The sequence below is a fragment of the Cherax quadricarinatus genome, chromosome 25 (assembly GCF_038502225.1).
Source record: "Cherax quadricarinatus isolate ZL_2023a chromosome 25, ASM3850222v1, whole genome shotgun sequence".
Lineage (NCBI taxonomy): Eukaryota > Metazoa > Arthropoda > Malacostraca > Decapoda > Parastacidae > Cherax > Cherax quadricarinatus.
Window position 1 is genome coordinate 35,146,122 of NC_091316.1, and position 11,832 is coordinate 35,157,953.

General features: G+C 39.6%; 1 protein-coding gene across 1 annotated transcript in view; it reads right to left on the reverse strand.

Annotated features, from left to right (window-relative positions):
- LOC128690043 (stromal interaction molecule homolog) overlaps positions 1 to 4,149 on the reverse strand; it is a 298,076-nt gene extending 293,927 nt beyond the window's left edge. Inside the window, exon 1 of the mRNA XM_070088695.1 lies at positions 4,020 to 4,149. The gene's annotated coding sequence lies outside the window, so the exon portion shown is untranslated. The remainder of the gene's footprint in view (positions 1 to 4,019) is intronic.
- Positions 4,150 to 11,832: the final 7,683 nt, after the last annotated feature.

The window sequence follows — 11,832 nt, forward strand, 5'->3', positions numbered from 1 at the left end:
GGGATCTAATATTTAAAGTAAAAGGACACAAGTACAACCAACGTGACACCTTATTGTGGCAACGTTTCGCTCTCCAGGAGCTTTATCAAGCCGAAACGTTGCCACAATAAAATGTTACATTAATTGCACTTGTGTCCTTTTACTTTACATATTGTTGGTAATTCTACCAACATATATAGGATCTAACATTGTAATTAAAAATTGTAAAATTTCTGGCATTGCTGAGGCCAGTACTGGCTTCTGTTACTGTGTAGTAAAGGCAGTTGCTTTCAGTTAAATGATGACTGGGATTTAGATTACATAGATTTAGTTCAGGGTCGATGTCAGCATTCAGTATTTAGGTCAACTGGCAAATATTTAAATGATCATGAATTGCAGAAGGGTGAAAGAGGTAATATTAATATCTGTAATAAGGGAGTGAATGAACAATAATGGTGTAAATGCATATTGTTCCAGTAGATTGTAAAAACTAATAAACATATAATGTTAGAGTAGTAATGAAATATAATGAATGATTAAGACTAGATATATCAATAGCACCTAACGGTTATTGCAGTAATGTTATTACAGGTCCTCCATCACAAATCCAGCATCATTAGGACCTGTAGTGTGCCGCATTACTGAGTTTGCCGGATTACAGAGTGGTTAGGTTAGAATACACTTAATAAAATTAACCAACTTGACTTGCACAAAGTTCACTGAACATTGGAAAAAATCGAACATTTCCGCTACTTTGAGCTCAATTTCAAGGTATTTTTCATCATGAAAGCAATCAAAATCATGTCTATTTCTGTAATATATCTTCCATTCTATCAAATGAGTCTAAAAAAATGAGAATACAATCATCAAAACCATACGAAAATATACTGCAAAGAGGTGGCTAATGGCTGAGAAGTGAACTCTCTTATTTATCGTCCGTCTTTTTTTTATTTTTGTTGTACGTTAAGAAGCATCTTTCCATCATACATTGCCCAAGTTTCAATGAGAGAGCCCAACAAACAACCGAGAAAAAAAAATATTTACCAAAAATCATATATTGTAAGCCCAAGCCAGGTACTGGAAACAAGTCACTGACTTTTCTGGGTTATCCTAGGTTCTCTATACATACACTGCTATGTATGATAATCTATGTAACTGTATTTGTGTATACCTGAATAAACTTATTTACTTCTAGTCTGTCAACCGAGTACAAGCAACTGCAAATTCACTTATTTCAACTACCCAATAAAGTGGTCAGAAATTGGCAATTTGGCTGATTTCACACAAATTTCAACAGATGCCAATTTCAAAATAGGGTCCAGAATAAACAATGCAGACATTCCTGGCACTAAAATAACATTTTCTCTGTTCATTAGTCACGGCTACAGGCGCCTCTTATATTACTCTTGCTTACCATTTGGAATTCTTATTCACAAAAAAATAGAAGATCTACTGTTATGCAGACTGCTGCATTATTGTAATAATTGTATAAATAATGTCAACCCATTCTTGACTCCGTATTGGAATTTGGACTGGCAGGAAGACAGGTATTGGGCGGTGACGTCATTTGTTTACTCTTGAGCTTCGCTAAAGAATAGAGCATTTTCGCTACTGAGTGCAATTTCAAGGTACTTTTCATCATGAAAGCAATCAAAATCATATCTATTTCTGTAATATATCTTTCATTCTGTCAAATGAGACCGAAAAAATGAGAATATAACCATAAAAACCATACAAAAATATACCGCTAAGCGGCTGCTAATGGCTGAGACGTGAACTCCGCTATTTATGGTCTGATTTCTTTCATTTCTGGTGTACGTTAAGAAGCATCTTTCCATCAGACATTGCCCAAAGTATGAATAAGATAACTCACCAAACAAGTGAGAAAATAATAATATAATAATAATGATAATAATAATATTTTTATTTACTACACATACATGTACAAGGTATACAGGCCTAGCTGACATCACTGACATACTATTATATAGAAAGCCACTTGTTATGCAGAGTATTGCAAGAAAATTATGTCAGTGTCCCAGGATAACACCCACACTAGTCGACTAACACCCAGGTACCCATTTACTGACGAGTAAATATAGACAACAGTTGTAAAGAAACATGCCTAATGTTTCTACCCTGGCTGGGAATCGAATATTTACCAAAAATCATATATGACTAACACAAGCCAGGTACTAGAAATAAGCCACGTTGACTTTTTTGGGTTATCCTAGGTTCTCTACACATATGCTGCTGTGTGTGATAATCTATATAGAGAAAATAACTTTTTTGTTTCAGGTTTATGGTGGAGTACAAGTGTATATCACAGTTAGCCCTGTGCTACACTCTGTTTTCTCTAATATAAGCCCCCAAGACAGGGATAGGAGAATGGTATTTGTATACCATATCCTCTTCATACTTCCGTCGAACTGCTCGGTGTTATGCCAAATATTATTTATTCTGGAGTATTTAACATGTTTTATGTTATTTATATTGTTTATTATGTCATATTAGATCAATTGTGATAGGCAAATAAGCTGTAGTGTTGATATTAGCGTAATAATAAAGCATATTCTCCTGCATCATGAGACTGAGCTCATGGCAACCGACTGTGGCTTCAAAGCCACCTTATCTTTAATGGATAATGTACTGTGTAGGTGCTTTACATAATGAGAAGCATTTATTTTATTCATTGGAACCATGGCTAGGGCTAAAAGTAAGCAGGTTAAAACAATAAATGGAGAAAAAGAAATTGGAATGACTTATGCAGCAAGTAGCACCACCAAACAGTAGCAGCAGGTTGTTGTGGCGACCCTGGAAATTTGAAATTATGCTAGCCAAAATTAGTGCCGAATAACTGATTGCCAGATTTGTGATAGCGGACCTGTATAAACTGTACACAATAGACAGTAAAAAACTTAAGGTCATAAATCAGTAGCACCTAACTTTGGATTGTTATTGCACTATAATATAAACTGCACACAATACAGTAAAAAATACAGTGTATAGTTCTATACTAATAAAGGATGGTAAAATATAGTTACAAATATAAAAAAAAATAAAAAAAAAAAGATACAAATACAAAAAAAAAAAAAAATTGTATACCTTTTAAAACAAACAAAATGGTGATCTTGAGGTGTCTACTGTATAGTCCTTGTGGCTTAGCGCTTCTTTTTGATTATAATAATAATAATAATAATAATAATTGAGGTGTCTAATGAGTGTATGAACTATGAGGTAGTGTTGGAACTACTTAGACAATTCACTGCTGTCAAACTGACAAAATAGAAATATGAAAACTAGGTTTTAGAGAATAATTGGAAATATAACTTGAGTTTTATACCACTACTCATGGAAAGTGAGTACAAACCGCATTTTATTCTGACTCAGTTAGGCCAGCATCACTTCAAAAATTTTTTTAGTTCATGTTCAGTAGAAATGAAATATCTCCTTCCTGTTCATTCTTTTTTGACTGCAATTTTCCCATCCCCTGCAAAGCAATGGTGGATTTTTTTGGTCATGTCGTAGCTTTCTTAGTTTACATAGATTTTGTCTTGTTTTGGTCAGGCACTCAATGACATATACATCAGTTTTCATAGATAGAGATGTTCTTAATAGGTCATTTCTTCGTGAGCTAGAGTTGAACTTTAGTATCAATGATTTTTCCCAGTTTGATAACCCAGCAATTTACACTCATTTATCTCATCACTAGGTATGCTGAGACGAAGTTGGTCTTGGATTATCATTGGCTTGACATCCCTCATTTTGAGAATTCTATTTATCCAGCCTATCATTTCCTGTGCAATTGTGATCGTAACATTGTTATGATCATTGAAGGTGAGAGGGAGAGGGAAGGAATATCTTCAGGTGATTCAAAGAAATTATACACATTTGAAGTAAATTCATGTGAAACATCTAACTCATCATAAATGGAAGTTCCAGAATGACAAGAGACAAAAACTTTAAAGGATTAAAATCACAAAATGCACACTTCCTAGAAACAACAGTGACTGATTAACCATAAAAACATTGTAACTTACATCAACAGACTCTGCCACATCGATGTCACCACTGTGGTCGTCATCTAACTGGGAGTGAAGACTCTTGATAGCCTCATAATTCGGTATCTCTTCAGGAACTAAGCACAGCTCATCCACAACTACACAACCTGCAATATAATAGTTTATTCAATGTTGTCCTTGTCCTCAATAAAAATAAAAATTAATTTTTGGATACAAGCTATAGCAATGTTTTAGCTCATGTTACAGGGGGTTACAGGACCCACAAGCAAAACTCTAGCAATATTGGGGTAAATATATAGATTGCAGGAAATGACATTATTATTAGTTGGAGACAGCTGGCTTGATTCTGGCATAAGTATTAATCTTGTGGGTAGAGAGTTGGTGTGTTAGGCCTACATTTCAATAGAATAGTTCACTTGGAAGCAAACCACAAATTTTTAATTATTATATTGTATGAGCAGTACTTTAAAGGTGTACTATTATTATTACTATAAAGTTTAAGAGAGTTGTAGTGTTAGAGGAAAAAAATCAAAAGAGTATTAATGCTGTGGAAAATTTTGATAATTTTTCCTGTGATCTGTGTGTAACAAGTGATGGGAATAATAGTGTGCAAAAAATCTTGTATCTTCACTGACTTTTAAAATGTGTTAAGTAAGTTTATTCAGGAATACACAAATAGTGTTACATAGATTATCATACATAGCAGCATATATGTAAAGAACCTAGGATAACCCAAAAAAGTCAGACAAAGGGACTTATTTCCATTGGGGTCCTTTGTATCACATGACGACCAATATTCTCTATAATTTCCTTATACGTATATTGTAGGGAGTTGATTGAGGAAAAATTGTTGCCATTTAGAGGAAATTAATATTCAAATAACCGAGGAGTGTGGCAGAATTTGATTGTGGGTAATCGAGGCTGATGGAGGGTGTATCAGCAAGAACTGGGGACCATGAAATGAGTGAATAATAACATGTATCAGGAAGCGTTCGGATACACTGTAATCTGCTCATAATAAGGCTGACAATGAAGATCCCCTCAAGGTAGGTTCCTTGATACTCATGAGGGGCTCTTGATCTAGAGAATTGGATCCGTCTACCTGGAGGGTATTCCAGGGATCAACGCCCTTGTGGCCCAGGCCATGACCAGGCCTCCTGGTAGATCAGGGCCTGATCGACGAAGCTGCTACTGGTGGCCGCACATAGTCCAGCATATGAACTACAGCCCTGCTGATCTGGCACCAACTTTAGGTATCTGTCCAGCTCCCTCTTGAAGACAACCATTAGGGGTCTATTGGTAATTCCCCTCAAGGATTGTGGGAGGCACTTGAACAGTCTTGGGCCCCAAACACTTACTGTGTTTTCTTAGTGCACTAATGGTGCCCCTACTTTTCATTGGGGGTACGTTGCATCACCTGCCAAGACTTTTGCTTTCATAGGGAGTGATTTCTGTGTGCAAATTAGGGACCAGTCCCTCCATGATCTTCCAGGTGTAGATTATGATGCATCTCTCTCACCTGCACTCCAGTGAGTACAAGTCAAGTGCTTCCAAGCATTCCCAGTAGTTAAGGTGTATGATGGAACTTATATATGCAGTAAAGGCTCTCTGTACATTCTCTAGATCTGCAATTTCACCTGTTTTGAATGGAGATGTTAATGTATAGCAGTATTCCAGCCTAGAGAGAATAAGTGATTTAAAAAGGATCATCACTGGCTTGGCATCTGTCTTGAATGTTCTCATTATCCCTCCTATCAGTTTCCTTGCAGATGTGATAGTGGTACTGTTGTGGTCCTTGAAGGTGAGATCCTCAGACATTACCACTCCCAGGTCCTTCACATTATTTTTCCGCTCTATTGTGCGATTACAGTTTGTAGTATAAAGTAGACCCCCGGTTTTCATCCTTAATCCATTCCAAAAGGGCGGCCAAAATCCAAAATGAATGAAAACCGAAATAATATTTCCCATAAGAAATAATGTAAATCCAATTAATCCATATCAGACACCCAAAAATATTAACAAAATATATATTTTATAGAGAATAACTATGGTGTTGCAGCTCTTCCCTGTGGTTGTCCACCAACTCTTCCATATCCTGGCCACTCACATCCAACCCCATCGACTTCCTCAAAGCCACAAGAGATTCCACAACAGGCATAGTGTTGTCAAGTTTACACTAACTTATACAGTGGACCCTCGACCAACGATATTAATCCATTCCTGAGAGCTCATCGTTAATCGAAATTATCGTTAGTCGAGTTAATTTTCCCCATAAGAAATAATGGAAAGCAAATTAATCCGTGCAAGACACCCAAAAGTATTGAAAAAAAAATTTCTTACCACATGAAATATTAATTTTAATACACACAAACTGAAGAAGACATGTACAATTACATGACACTTACCTTTATTGAAGATCTGGTGATGATTGATGGGATGGGAGGAGGAGAGACTGTGGATGGTGTTAGTGTTTAGAAGGGGAATCCCCTTCCATTAGGACTTGAGGTGTCAAGTCCTTTTCCAGGGTTACTTCCCTTCTTTTAATGCCACTAGGACCAGCTTGAGAGTCACTGGACCTCTGTCGCACAACATATCTTTCCATAGAGGCCTGTACCTCCCGTTCCTTTATGACATTCCTAAAGCATTTCACAACATTGTCAGTATCACAATTAAACACTTGTTCAGGTTTCAATTCTTCACTGTCTATGTACTCCTTGAATTCCTGCACATATTTTTCAGCTGCTTTTTGGTCCAAACTGGCAGCCTCACCATGCCTTATCACACTATGTATGCCACTACAATTCTTAAATCTCTCAAACCAACCTTTGCTGGCCTTAAATTCACTCACATCACCACTAGTTGCTGGCATTTTTCTAATTAAATCCTCATGCAACTTCCTAGCCTTTTCACATATGATCGCTTGAGAGATGCTATCTCCTGCTATCTCTTTTTCGTTTATCCACACCAATAACAGTCTCTCAACATCTTCTATCACTTGCGATCTCAGTTTCGAAAACATAGTTGCACCTTTGGCAAGAACAGCTTCCTTGATTGCCGTTTTTTTGGCCACAATAGTAGCAATGGTTGATTGGGGTTTTGTGTACAACCTGGCCAGCTCGGAGACACGCACTCCACTTTCATACTTAGCAATGATCTCTTTCTTCATATCCATAGTAATTCTCACCCTTTTTGCTGTAGGGTTGGCACTAGAAGCTTTCTTGGGGCCCATGGTGACTTATTTTGCAGGTGCAATCACTAAAATCGCTGTGATAGTATGAAATGTTCCAATTGTATGTTTGGATGGGACCGCGGTGGCTGGCTGGCTTGTAAACACTGGCCACAAGTGGAGGCGTCTCAGATGGAACGAATCGTGTTGGTCGAGTTTTTTAGCGCAAGCCGAGGCAAAATTTTTGCGTTAAAATGTATCGCTAGTCGGATTTTATGTTAGACGATGCCATCATTGGTCGAGGGTCCACTGTATTAAGTTAGTAATATAAGTAGGCATTAAAAAACAATAAAAAGTAAAATACATACACAGTACATTCATTACTTATTAAAATATTTGTAGTCTTAATTTAGGGCAAGAGGTGAGTACAGGTGGCCCTCCACATTCGTGAGCTTCGAATATCGCAAATGCTCAACTGCCCAATCACATTTATGCTTCCTGCAGTGTCCCTACTACCCTCCCTCTTGCCCCCTTAACTGGCAGCCACCTTGCCACTCATGATATTGATAGGAGCATAATTCCCTACAAAACTCTGTAGATATGAAGAAGAAATGATCTTAGTTGCCCATCACAATGTTCTTCACAAGGAAGCCTGCCACTACTCCCATTGCTAACTCTGACTCTAGTTATGTTGATGATCCATCGCCTATTATCAATAGTGATGCTGACAGTAGAGTTAGAATCCACACACTAGACTCATCATGCTATGCAGTTACACTCCATATACAGTGAACTCTCTTTTCGTCGATCTCTGTTACCATCGATTTCCGCTTTCACTTTTTCGTCAAAATATTGGTTCGGTTTTCGTCGATTTCCTCCATTTTCGTCGATGGTATGGAACCTGTCCACTGCCCAGAGCGCACACAAAGCTGCCTCCCACACGCTTTCTCAGGCAGCGTCACGTTGTTTCTTGGTGGGTGAACATATCCTGCTTGGTCATACGAAACATTTCATAATAATCCATTGTTTGTGGCACTTGTTTGTGTGTAACTGCTAAATAAGTCATCATGGGCCCAAAGAAAGCTTCTAGTGCCAGCCCTTTGGTAAAGAATCTGAGAAACACAATAGAATTCAAGAAAAAGTTTGTAGAAAAATACGAAAGTGGTGGTGGTAGAGGGTGGTAGTGGTTGTGATGGTGGTAGAGGGTGGTAGTGATGGTGGTAGAGGGTGGTAGAGGGTGGTAGTGATGGTGGTAGAGGGTGGTAGTGATGGTGGTAATGATGGTGGTAGAGGGCTACAGAAAACACCGCTGCCTCAGCTGCTGCCTTCACTACCATTATGTACAGCTTATGCTCTCAGTGGTCTTTATACACCCAACAACAACAACAGAACACCTCTCGTGACATACATGATTTATTTTATTCATTCTAGAGTATATGTCTCCCTCTCCCCTCTGCTCCATCTGCCATATACCAACAAGAGTCTTCAATAAAAGGTAAGTGTGATGTTAAATGTTCATTTATGTATCTTATTAGTACTTTATATTTATCTGTCATTCTTTTCTGCATGTAAATCTATATTTAAGCTAGGGAAGTGGCTAGGGCAGTGACCCCTGAGAAATACTTGGTACTTAGAGTCCTTATGGAGGGGGATTCCCCTTCCAAACAATAACCTCTCTTCCCTCTCCCCTCCTCCCTGTCTTCCATCAACAATAGCCTTCAATAAAGGTAAGTGTCATGTTGAATGTACATTCTTTTGAGCATGTAAATCTATTTATAAGGTAAAAAAAAATTTTTTGTTAATATTTCTGGGTGTCTGGAACAGATTTATTGGATTTATGTTATTTCTTATGGGGAAAATGGGTTCCATTTTCACCAATCGCTCTGGAACGGATTAAACACAAAAACCGAGGGTCCACTGTAATCACCTCCACTCAACTGTCATCAGTAACTGCATGGCTATCATCACCATCATCCTCATTGTCATCATCATCACAAGTCATCAGAGTTAATCTGCCTAACCTTACGAGGGGTGTTTTGTTTGTTCATTACAGTGGACCCCCGCATACCGATGGCATCACATAACGATTAATCCGCATACCGCTTGCTTTAATCGCAAAAATTTTGCCTCGCATACTGCTTAAAAACCCGCTCACCGATTTTCGTCCGAGACGCGTCCAATGTGCGCCCTCAGCCAGCCTCACATGTGCCGCCGGTGGCATTGTTTACCAGCCAGCCTCCGCGGTAACATCCAAGCATACAATCGGAATATTTCGTATTATTACAGTGTTTTCGGTGCTTTTTCTGGAAAATAAGTGACCATGGGCCCCAAGAAAGCTTCTAGTGCCAACCCTACAGCAATAAGGGTGAGAATTCCAATAGAGATGAAGAAAGAGATCATTGATAAGTATGAAAGTGGAGTGCGTATCGCCGACCTGGTCAGGTTGTACAAGAAACCCCAATCAACCATCGCTACTATTGTGGGCACAAGAAAGGCAATCAAGGAAGCTGTTCTTGCCAAAGGTTTAACTGTGTTTTCGAAACAAAGATCGCAAGTGATGGAAGATGTTGAGAGACTCTTATTGGTGTGGATAAATGAAAAACAGCTAGCAGGAGATAGCATCTCTCAAGCGATCATAAGCGAAAAGGCTAGGAAGTTGCATGAGGATTTAATTAAAAAAATGCCTGCAACTAGTGCTGATGTGAGTGAATTTAAGGCCAGCAAAGGTTGGTTTGAGAGATTTAAGAAGCGTAGTGGCATACATAGTGTGATAAGGCATGGTGAGGCTGCCAGTTCGGACCACAAAGCGGCTGAAAAATATGTGCATGAATTCAAATAGTACATAGAGACTGAAGGACTGAAACCTGAACAAGTGTTTAATTGTGATGAAACAGGCCTGTTTTGGAAGAAAATGCCAAGCAGGACCTACATTACTCAGGAGGAAAAGGCACTCCCAGGACATAAGCCTATGGAAGACAGGCTTACTTTGTTGATGTGTTCCAATGCTACTGGTGATTGCAAAATTAAGCCTTTATTAGTGTATCACTCAAACTCCCAGAGCATTCAGGCAAAAGAATGTCCTCAAGGAGAATTTGTGTGTGCTGTGGAGGGCAAACAGTAAGGCATGGGTCACTAGGGACTTTTTCTATGACTGGTTACACCATGCATTTGCCCCCAATGTGAAAGATTACCTAACTGAAAAGAAATTAGAACTTAAGTGCCTCCTGGTGTTAGACAATGCCCCTGGTCATCCTACAGACGTGGCAGAGCGACTTTATGGGGACATGAAATTCATTAACATCAAGTTTTTGCCTCCTAATACCACTCCTCTCCTGCAGCCCATGGACCAGCAGGTTATTGCAAACTTCAAAAAACTGTACACAAAAGCTCTGTTTGAAAGGTGCTTTGTAGTGACCTCAGAAACTCAACTGACTCTAAGAGAGTTTTGGAGAGAGCACTTTAATATCCTCAATTGTGTAAACCTTATAGGTAAGGCTTGGGAGGGAGTGACTAAGAAGACCTTGAACTCTGCTTGGAAGAAACTGTGGCCAGAATGTGTAGACAAAAGGGATTTTGAAGGGTTTGAGGCTAACCCTGAGAGGATTATGCCAGTTGAGGAATCCATTGTGGCATTGGGAAAGTCCTTGGGGTTGGAGGTTAGTGGGGAGGATGTGGAAGAGTTGGTGGAGGAGGACAATGAAGAACTAACCACTGATGAGCTGATAGATCAACTTCAACAGCAAGAGGCCAGACCTGAGGAAACTGGTTCAGAGGAGGAGTTACCTGGAGTTACCTGGAGAGAGTTTTGGGGGTCAACGCCCCCGCGGCCCGGTCTGTGACCAGGCCTCCTGGTGGATCAGCGCCTGATCAACCAGGCTGTTGCTGCTGGCTGCACGCAAACCAACGTACGAGCCACAGCCCGGCTGATCAGGAACTGACTTTAGGTGCTTGTCCAGTGCCAGCTTGAAGACTGCCAGGGGTCTGTTGGTAATCCCCCTTATGTGTGCTGGGAGGCAGTTGAACAGTCTCGGGCCCCTGACACTTATTGTATGGTCTCTTAACGTGCTAGTGACACCCCTGCTTTTCATTGGGGGGATGGTGCATCATCTGCCAAGTCTTTTGCTTTCGTAGTGAGTGATTTTCGTGTGCAAGTTCGGTACTAGTCCCTCTAGGATTTTCCAGGTGTATATAATCATGTATCTCTCCCTCCTGCGTTCCAGGGAATACAGGTTTAGAAACCTCAAGCGCTCCCAGTAATTGAGGTGTTTTATCTCCGTTATGCGCGAGGGGAGAGAGAAATTGAAGAAGTTGCCTACTACAAAGATTAAGGAAATGTGTGCAAAGTGGCTTGAAGTGCAAACCTTTTTTGATGAAAATCACCCTCACACAGCTATTGCAAGCCGTGTTGGCAACCTGTACACTGACAATGTTGTGAAACACTTTATGGAAGTCATAAAGGAACGAGAGGTACAGGCCACTATGGACAGATATGTTGTGCGAAAGAAGTCCAGTGACTCTGAAGCTGGTCCTAGTGGCATTAAAAGAAGAAGGGAAGTAACCCCAGAAAAGGAATCGACACCTCAAGTCTTAATGGAAGGGGATTCCCCTTCTAAACACTAACACTCTCTCTCCCCTCCTCCCATCCCATCAATCATCACCAGATCT